The following is an 11,189-nucleotide window of genomic DNA, read 5'->3' as shown; positions in this document are numbered from 1 at the left end:
GCTTTTATCTTAGCTGGGTTCAAAAGGGTACAATGGGTAGTTCATTGCCTTGGCTTGGAAATCACATAGTGTTACTTTGGCTACATTCTACTTGGCCAAAGCAAATCGCAAAGTTAGCTTAGATTAAGTGTGATAGGGAAGTAGATTCTACCTCTTTCTTGATTGGATGAGTGGCGATGTCACTTTCTAGGATAGGATTAATTTTTGGCCATATTTTGTAATCCCCTGCCTCTGGGAAAAAGTGATGTAACAAAGGGTACAATGTAATACATCATAATAATTAAGTAAAAATACTTAGAAATAAAAAGACATAAACAGACATTACAACCCAATTAAATGAAAGTTTTAAAACTGGCAATATTTGAACAGATGCTTCCGAAAAAGGTATATAAATGGACGATAAGCACATGACAAAATGTTAATATCGTTAGTCATCAGAGAATGCAAATTAAAAACCATGAGATAACACATATATTAGAATAACTAAAATTAAAAAGACAAAATACCAAGTGTTGGTGAGAATGTGTAGTGAAAGAACTATTATACATTGTGTGGGAGTATAAACTAGCAAAACCACTTTGGAGAACAGTTTGACAGTTATTTATGAAGTTAAACACATACTTACAATATGACTCAGATATTTCAATCCTTGGTGTTTACCCAAGATAAGTGAGAATAGATATCCACAAAAAAAGTCGTACACAACTGTTCACAGCAGCTTTATTTATAACCCCAAATTAGAAACAGCCATCAAAAAATGTTCATCAATAGTGAGTAAACAAATTGTGAGATATCCATATAATGGTATATTACTTTAATGAAGTGAAACAAACTAACACAATGAATTTCACCAACATTTTTCTGAGCAAAAGAAACCAGTTACAAAAGAGTTCCTTACTGTACAATTTTATTCATGTGAAATTCCTGAATAGGCAAAATTAATTTGTAGTGAAAGAGAGCTGACCGGTGGTTGCTAAGACTGGGGGTTCAGAAAGAATTTATTATGGAAAGGGTGGAAATTATGTGGATGTTTTATACTGTCAAACCTCACCAGCCTGTACAATTACAAACGATTGCACTCTGTTGTATGATTATCATACCTTGTAAGATTTATTTAAAAAAATAGAAAACAATCTCAAGGAAAAGTTTTGAATTTTATAATTTTTCCACATTTCTTTTCATATCTTTAGCTTGTATCTTAGAAAAGATTCATATTATCTATGCTTGAAATTAATCCCAAATTTTGTTTTTTCTGCCTCCTGAAATGACAAATCATTCCAAATTAATGTGAAAATGCTTTCTTAAATGCTGTTTGTATTATATGTCAAAGGAATGCTATTTATTGTAACATAAATGAAGTTTGAATTGCATTGCATACATAAAAAAATTTCTTGGCTGTATCATCAATTCTACTAATTTAAAAGATTGCTGGTACATACATACATTGTGAGCAATTCTCATTAGCATAAGGGTTTAATAGCCCCCATACAACAAATCATATGCCAAAGGTTTAAAATTAATCTCATTTTCCAAGAGTCTTAATTCTAGGTTTCTATAATTTAGTAAAAAAGTAGTCTGTAAGAAAATATTTTATGTTTTTCCCAAAGCAGAAAATGAGCAGTTGGCAAGAAATGCAGTTGTGTGAACAAAAAGCAGTTGTAGCTCACAAAAGATGGGAAATGTGGTCACAAAATACCCTTCAATTATAGAAGGAATTAAAACTGTCCAAGGAAAAGTCTTGCTGTCCTAATAGACAACTACACTTTATAAAGTGTTTTCTTAACATTTATTTATTTACCTTTTTTTTATTATGAAAAATAACATATATACAAAGAAGCAATAAATTTCCAGGTATGTTTTAACAAGTAGTTATAGGACAGATCTTAAAGTTTGGCATGGGTTACAGTTCCATGATTTTTCATTTTTTCTTCTAGCTGTTCCAAGACACTGGAGACCGAAAGAAATATCAATATATTGATTTAGCAGTCATTTTATTTGTTAAATCCTATCTTCTCTATTATACTCTTCCTTCTCTCTTTCATTCCTTTTTTTTTTGTGAAAAATAACATATACATAAAAAAGCAATAAATTTCAAAGTACATTGCAACAATTAGTTGTAGAACAGATTTCAGAATTTGGTATGGGTTACAATTCCACAATTTTAGGTTTTTATTTCTAACTGCTGTAAGGTACTGGAGACTAAAAGAAATATTAATAAACTTATTCAGCACTCATATTTATTTGTTAAACCTGACCTTCTCTGTATAACTCCATCATCAATTTTAATCTTTCTCTCACTCTTTAGGTGCATTTGGGCTATGGCCATTAATACATTTTCAGGTTAGAAGGGGCTGTCTATAATATGGGATAGGAGGATGGAACTAGTCGATGTTCTGGAGAGGCTGGGCCCTCTGCATTTCAGGATTTATCTGATCCAGGGACCCACCTGGAGGTTGTAGGTTTCAGGAAAGTTACTCTCGTGCATGGAACCTTTGTAGAATCTTATATAATGCCTTAGGTATTCTTTAGGATTGGCAGGAATGGTTTTGGTTGGGTTTGACAAGTTATGATGGTAACAATGTCTAATTGAAGCTTGTATAAGAGTGGCCTCCAGCATAGCCTTTCCACTATTTGAACTCTCTCAGCCACTGATCTGTTACACTTCTTTCCTCTGTTTTGGTCAGGATGGCATTGTTACTATGACGTTTAGTAAGAAACACATTTTATATGCAGCCCAATATTTTCTATTTCATTAAAGTAAAAATGCTGGTTGGACTGAAGTTAAATAAACATTGCTCTGGTTTATGAAAGCGTATTTGCAATTCCCCTTAAACTGAACTAGAGAACATAGCAGCAGACAGGAATTCTGAAAGAGGAGGAAGACATTCTAGAACATAATGAATAAATATTGGACCTTGAGGCTTAAGATTACGGAATATTGCAAGCTTCTTTAAAAGAATTGACAACTTCTGTTTAGAATCAATCTAGACTAGATACTTCCATCAGACTCTGAGGCTGTTCCTCTGCTTTGTCATGCCAAGGCAAAGGCTGGTGAGTGCAGCACAAGGTGGATGCTGTCATATTCTTCCTCAGATCTATTTGGGACAATATTGGGATTTTTGCATTCTTGTACCACCCATTCTTTTTGAATAAGACTCTGGGGAGGAGAGGAAATAGATCTAGTTCTCTCTCTCTCTAGAATCCAGGAAACAGACACATCATATCATTCTCTCTGAAACCCCCTTCTTACCCTTTCAGAAGATTTTTTTCCTTTCTCTTCCCAATTGTAGAAATTTCTTCTCCATCACGTTTTCTACCATCACTATGCCATGGTTCTTTGAACTGAGTCAGCCATGTTTGGCTTTTAATATGCGATAGAATAATTTTGAAATGTAGAAAACTCCTTTCTTCATAAAGTCAGGCTTAAAAGAAAATTGGGCTTCCAATTTTTATTTTGGGACCTAAAAGCAGAATATATAAACTATTTGTATTTCTGCCATAAAAATACTAATTCTCCCTTGGGAAATGGATTAAAAGTGAGAGATGTTATGTACAAGTAATTTAGAAAAAGGAAACACTATAGTCTATTTTAAAATACGTTTTCGCTGTTATACAGCAATTGTGTACCAGGTACTGGAGATCCAAAGATTTATGGGAAGGTTGGGGATATGTTGCAAGAGAATAAATAGAAACATAAAGAAGTATAAACATATGCGATAAATATCATGAACTGTAGGTCAGAGGGGGAAGCAATTAAAACAATATTATTCGTTTCTCTATTATAAAAAATATGTGAAACCACAAATGATTTTTAGTTCCAGTTCTTCATTGGGGGTTGGCCTCAAATGCATTTCCTCTTAGATCCTCAGCTCTAATTCAACCCACCACCCCCAACTCATCTTTCATCATGTACATGCTTGTTCTGACATGATTCTGTCTTCCCATCTTGACTTTAGCTTACCTGCAGTTCTCTCTATCACTTTCACCATTCCTTCTTGGGGTTCACATTGCTTAGCTGGTCAGTAGGGGGAAAGCATCTTTCCTATATGTGCCCCAGTGACTCCTTTACTTTGGCTTTAAGCTTTCCTATGCTGATCTTTTATGAACTGAGCCCAAAATTTGACATTTGACACCTTTGGGGAGTCTGAGAATGTGCCAACATTCCTTTTGAATCAGAACAATTCTAATGATTTTAGGACCCCTTATTTAACCATAAAATAGAAGTCACAGGCTTTTCTTCATTTACCTTCTTACTTTCATAATGCAAAAGGAAAAAAAAACCTAAATAGTAAAGTAATTGTAAAATATTCATAGTGCTTTCATTCTAATTAATGGTGTATACAGTAAGATGTATAATAATAGTAACAAGGTACTCCTTTTATATCATTTTAAGAATCCTTTTTGAAAAATTACCTTATTAATTTATTTTGTGCTGCAACTTTTACAATCTAGGTATAATTTCTCCCCCCTTATGATTGTCTTCAGCCAAATGAATCTGAAGTTTTGTTCTTGTTCTTTGTATCTCCCACAGTTTCAAGCACAGGTAGGTTTGTGGAAGATGCGCAACAACTTTTTAAAAAATAAATTCTCTAGAAACAAAGTATGTTACTTAGTATTGTGAAAAAAATTCTGTAGTTTTCTTTTTTTCCTATACCAGATCCTTTCCACATTGTTCATTTTATCCAAACTGACTAACTGGTAAGGAATATGGACATAGGAAGAAAAAAGTGTGAAATCTGCACTTTATAGAAATTGGTGTGATTTTCATTTAAAAAATAGGTCACAAAGTCCCTTTGCACATTTTCTTTTTCTTTTTTTTTCCATGGGCAGGCACTGGGAACCGAACCCAGGTCTCCGGCATGGCAGGCAAGAACTCTGCCACTGAGCCACTGTTGCACTGCCCCCTTTTCACATTTTAAAGTTCTGGATTCAAAATTTGTCATGTAGTAAACAAACTGAAGCCTGAGCATATATAAATAAAATTTAGTGTTGAGTCAAAAATTTATGAAGTTAAAAATAATATTTATCTAATTCTAATTAACATTGTGCTATTGCAATACATATTAGCTAACTGTAGATAGTTTAACAAAAACTGTTTTAATAATTTTTTTGGGGGTGGGGGCGGGTGCATGGGCTGGGAATCGAACCCGGGTCTCCCACATGGAAGGTGGGCATTCTACCATTGAACCACCCATGCACCCCTGTTATAGCAATTTTTAAAAAGCCAGGTTAAGCCAGTTCCTGGGGCAGAGAGTAGTAAAGGTGACCTTGAGGGAGGTTTGAGGGAAACAAACTCTTTCACAGGTAGGTTAGCAGTGCCCTTTCGTCTTCCCCTCGTTTTGTCCAGTGGCTTGATTGTCAGTCCATCTTCTTTCCCAGGCTGTCTCATGGTTGTTAGAACAGGAGAAGCAGCTCTCTTTTCAAATGACCAGTGTTTTTCTTTAAATGACACTATTAAAATGCTATATTTCCATATACTCAGCAGCATCACGGTCTGAGTATTTAGATTCTTTTTTTCTTACAGAAAAGAGCAATTCTCACAACATGAGTGATAAAGCTGCTCTATTAATATAGCCACTAACATATCAGCAGAGATTAGTCTGTTGGTTCTCTAATAATTTTTCAGCCTGAATGCTGTCCAACTTCTCTTTATCTCCTGCCGACGTTACTTTTGCCCTGCAGCCCTCTATTCGTTACAATGCTCTTTCTTTTCCTCATTCAGGAATCCCATTACTGGCTGTTCCCATCAGTACCCTTATATGAGATTCTTCTGAAAAAAAAAAAAAAGGAAAGGGAGCTGGTGATCTTTGTATCTTATTCTCATGAATTTCTATCCATTTCAGCAGTCATGTCAGGAAACATCGTATCTCATGCCACCCTTAATAACTGCTTACATTGTGATTTCTTCAAATTAACAACAACAACAAAATAAAAAACAATCAAATGATAAAACTCTTCCTGCTAATCCCCTCAAAACCAGGAAATGATATTCTGGGTAAATACACCCCCACTTGGCTGATTTCCTGATATCCTAAAACCCTTTCAATTTTCAGAAAATTCTCTTTCATGAGAAGGTAAGATGATCAAAATGTCACTGAGAAAATGCAATTATGATTTTCCTACCTCAGCAGTTTTAAGATTATACACTAGCCTGAATTTGTTTCCTCAGCATATTTTACAAGCTTTTTTGGCTGCTCCTGACCAATTCATAATTTTATAGTGTTGGAATATATATGATAGGCTAGTCCTAAATGGGTTTACTTAAGACAATCTTATTTTGTTTCTGATGCCTTTCTGAGCTTATCTCCTTACGGGTACACATCCATCACATTTTTTATACTGTGATATTTTCTATAAAATTACAGCTCTCAGCACACAGCACTGGATTGATTCTGATCAGTGCACTAAAGCTGGAAGAAAGAAAACTGAAAAAAAAATTGCATAGAGTTCATAGTCTTCCTTTCATATAAACATAATAGGATGAAATTACCTACAGGGCCATTTTTATCCTGTATTCTCCTACTGTGTCAAATTCAGCTATATTGGACTTAGAAAGCTGAAGTTATGAAATGGTGACCATTTTTCTAAAAGCCATTTCTCTGGGCATCTCAGTGGTAGTCTCCAAGGTATATGGCAATTCTTTTCTGTTGAAAGGTCATTTCCCTTCCCTTTTCATCTAATATCTTAACTGGTCATTCATTCGTTGAACAATTGTAGAAAGCAGGGCTGAAAGATCCGTGTCCCACACAATAACTTTCCAATTGAGTTACACTCTCATTTTATATATATATATATATATATACATATATATATGTATATATATATATACATTATTTATACATGCAATATATTAAAAACATCAAAGTATTTTACTTATCTCCTTTCACGTAATCCTCACAACAAATGGGGAAAGTACTACATGTTTTACAGTTGCTAAAATTGAGTTTTAAAAAGATTGAGTTACCCAGAATTGCAAAATTGGTTCTTTTGGCTCTGGTTTCGTACTTTTTTCATGATATTACTTCAATTATCAGCATTAGGATAAATTGCTCATTGCTAAATATAAACTTTAGATAATAATTATGAATGTTCATTAATGTACTTGGAATGGTACTTACTATCAGTCATGAATGTATAAGAATTTGATCATCAAGTCCTCACCAAAATGTCTGATTAGAGAACATGGGAAAGATGATAGCTAAGTTTTGATGTAGGAGAGAAGGCCCAGGAATGCTTTGAGGCTTATCAAGCTCATTGTGGAATGTCATGTAGGGAGCATGAGGAATTTCAGTGTGAGCAGGGAGGGAAAAGGAAGGGTGCTGCAAAGCAAAGGAAGATGCCACACAAGAGTGAGAATGTTGAAAACAGATATTTCCCATCCTTACCCTAGTAAATTTCTTTTGCTGTATTTTTAGGGAATTAATTTAGATTATTTTTTTCAAAAGTAGCATCATGTCTACAATTTTTAATGGTGCCTGTTATATAATTATAGTCTAAAACAATTAGATCATCATGTTTAAATATCATACTTTCCTTTATTCTTGTTAGGATTAATTTCCTTTAAAAGTATGAAAGTTTCTAAAATAGAAATTTACCTTATTAACTGGCCATAAATAATTTATATCACAATTGCATTAAAATGCCATTTAATATTATAAACATAGGTTGTAATCAGCAAACCTTTCTCCTCCTTTACCCTTACAGATAATGTAGAACTCTGACTGTTCAGTTTTTTAAGATGCTCAGAGCAGAGAATTTGTTCGTGGTCATTCCTTTGTAGAGAGAGAAACCACATTTTCTAGCAGACAACTTCTGAATGCTAGTTAATGTAGCTTTGATTAAGTTCTGAGGGTCAGAGAATTAGAAAAAAAATCTAATAATTACAAATTATCTTTCAGTATTTCCCTTTCCCCTTTTTATTCAGACATATGCTCAACCTTCAGTAAAATGTGAGACCTTAGAACAAGAACAACATATAAATGCTCATATTTCCCTTTTAAATGTAAGTGGAGTATAAAAATCATTGTATCAGAAAAGTATAGGGAATGAACATGAGGTGAAATAAAGTGGAGTTATTTCTTAAAAAGGAAGACAAATATCCTTGGGTAGGTAGAAATACACAAGTTGTTTTAAAGTTTTAAGGTGCATTCTTCTAAGGCTGACATTATGCCACTGTAATTAAGAACAGGTACATATCAATTGGAAAAGAGAGAAATCTAATTGTTACTAATGAACCCTTTAAAGAAAAACTTAATGAAATGCATAATTAAACATTAATGACCAAAAAGATGAACATCTTCTTTCACTTGCATTATATTTTGACTCAAGGTGAAGCCTAATTTGTCAGTGCTAAGAGCATTGCTGCTCCTCTAAGTTTATAAGATAAACAAAACAATTAATGTAGTTTTAAAATGCCAAAAATAAGACTTACTCACACAGGGTTCGAATCTTTTTGGGTACTTTAGACATCAGTTACCACAATGAATCTCAACCTTGACTCTACATTGAGTTATCTGGGAGCTTTAAAAAATGCTTATGCTCAGGACTCATGCCAGACCAATTAATCTGTGTGTGTGTGTTTGTGTGTGCACGGGTAGCCTAGATATTTTTTAATGCCCCTAGAGGTAACAAGGTTTGGAAGGTTATGGGAAAGACCATTTATAGAGTTTTCTAATAAATAAAATAAAATTTACTCTTGTCTTTGTCGGGTATTACTTTCCCCATCTCCATTCTCAGGTCTATTTATCCTTCAAAGCCCAGCCCAGCTGCTACTTGGGCTGGAAGATTTCCCAAGAATTAATCAAGTTTTCTTCTCTGCTGCCTCCACTATAGTTTGTAAATGTTTATTATTGTCTTAACAGGCTTTCAGTATGTGTATGTGCTTTGTCAACCCTTTTAAAAAGGCACAGTTTGAATAAATAGTTATATACAATTAAATTCACCCAATTCAACTTTGTATTTCCAATGCCTAGTAAAGTACTTGACCCATAATGGGAACCCAATATTCATTTGTTGAATTGCATTTTATGGATACTGCCCCAGTGACAAGTTTATTTGATATTTTATCATGTGTATATATAGTCAGTAATTTTTCTTGGTGTTGCAGACAGAAATTCAAAATTTATGCCATTTTTGTGTTGGCAGAGGGAATGGAGATTCATTATTTAAAAATGAACTTGTTTGATTTAAAACTGTTTTTTCTAAATGTGTTAAATCCTAGCAAGTTCTAGCACCATCAAAACTTATAAAGAATGTTCAGTGTTAATGACCTTAAACCAATAATTGACTGCTTATTTCCCTGTGTTCTGTAATGATACATTTCAATCCATGCCAAAGGATAAATATTAACCATAAATCTCTGCTTTAGTTTTAACAAATATACTGTACTTTTTCATGTATGTATGCATTTTCACATGAAATCCAGCCATTTTTGTGCTTGAGAGGATAGCATTTACAGAGAAGTAGAGTTAATTTTAAAACTTTTAATGTGAAATAAAGAGTTTAGCTTTAAAAATCCCATTAAGAACAGTAAACTAATTGCAAAATTATTTGCAAATAGCAACCAACCATCAGACATAGAAATATGGTATATCCATATGATAGAACAGTATTCAATCTAAAAACATTTGGAGTAATCCTAAAGATATACTGTTAATAAAAAATACAAGATGTAGAAGAATGTGTATTATAAGTTTCTCCTTGGACAGGAAGTGTGACTGTGTATGCACATTTGCTAATAATTTCAAAATAAAGCAATGAAAGAATAAAAACACTAATAAAAATGATTACTTATAGGGTTAAGAAGTGAACAGTGAGGAAGAGATAGTGATAGAGGCTAGACCTTTCTCAAAGTGTTTTGTTTCATAGCTTTGATTTGGAAGCCATGTAGGTATTTTATGTAATCAAGAACAAAATTAATTTTGGGGGGGGGGGCATGGGCAGTGTTTTAGTTAGGGTTCTCTAGGGAAACAGAATCAACAGGGAACACTTGCAAATATAAAATTTACATAAGTGTCTCACATGACCGCAGGAATGCAGAGTCCAAAATCCGCAGGGCAGGCTGTGAAGCCGACGACTCTGATGGATGGTCTGGATGAACTCCACAGGAGAGGCTCACCAGCCAAAGCAGGAATGAAACCTGTCTCCTCTGAGTCCTTAAAAGGCTTCCCGTGTTTAGATTAAGCATCATTCATTGTAGAAGACACTCTCCTTTGGCTGATTACAAATTGAATCAGCTGTGGATGCAGGTGACGTGATCATGATCTAATTCTATGAAATGTCCTTATAGCAAAAGACAGGCCAGCACTTGCCCAACCAGATAAACAAGTACCACAACTTGGCCAAGTTGACACATATCCCTAACAATGACAGGCAGGCACTAGGAATCGAGTTTGGGTATCTGGCATGGCAGGCGAGAATTCTGCCACTGAGCCACCATTGCACTGCCCAAAACAAAATTAATTATAAAGGAAACTTCAAAGCAATTTCTAAAACAAAAGAGAAGCAGAAACTAATGAACTATCTGATAGAGAATTATACGATGTAGAACAATTTCAAAGTAATTTTAAGATGCAGTATTTTGGCTTTATATTACTAGTGAATTATTTTGTTAGGGCAAAAGGAGCCAAAAACAAATATTAAACCAGATTCAATGATATTGTGACAAATGATGTTGACATTACTATTTAATACTATTGTTAATAGGTACATAGATAAACAGAAAGAATTATGCAGGTAATTATGTAAGTATATTTTAGGAATTCAAGATATTTAGAGTAAAAGAAAATAGGATAAAGTATGAAATCAAAGAAATTATGTAAAAACCCAGGAATCATTAATTGGAATTGAAAATGTTATGGACTTATTTATTTTTCTCCATCTAAAACTAGGTTTTTCTCCTGCACAGGCCAAGAAGCAATGGCAACACGGTGGCAATAACTACTCTACAGTGTCCATTGAGGCTTCTAAATACTATTTCCCTAAGAGGAACCAAAGCTCCTTAGAAAAATGGGTGATTGCAGATTGGGTAGGACTTGCACAGGATGAACCTAGGATATCTTGTGAGAATGATAGAGAGAAATCTATTCCAGCTCAGTAAGATCAGGTCAAAAGGACCCAGGAGCCAATCTGAAGGGCTCTACTGATAAAGAAGAAGCAATTTGATTATCTAAAAGAATAATGACTGCAAT

General features: G+C 34.0%; 1 non-coding gene across 1 annotated transcript; it reads right to left on the bottom strand.

Moving 5' to 3' along the window:
• Positions 1 to 5,126: 5,126 nt before the first annotated feature.
• Positions 5,127 to 5,197, bottom strand: TRNAG-UCC (transfer RNA glycine (anticodon UCC)). The gene has a single exon. It is a non-coding gene; the product is annotated as a tRNA-Gly (tRNA).
• Positions 5,198 to 11,189: the final 5,992 nt, after the last annotated feature.

This window comes from Tamandua tetradactyla, chromosome 3 (assembly GCF_023851605.1).
Source record: "Tamandua tetradactyla isolate mTamTet1 chromosome 3, mTamTet1.pri, whole genome shotgun sequence".
In the NCBI taxonomy this organism is placed as follows: domain Eukaryota; kingdom Metazoa; phylum Chordata; class Mammalia; order Pilosa; family Myrmecophagidae; genus Tamandua; species Tamandua tetradactyla.
The sequence above is the reverse complement of the archived record's forward strand: the minus strand, read 5'-3'. Positions and strand labels throughout refer to the sequence as shown.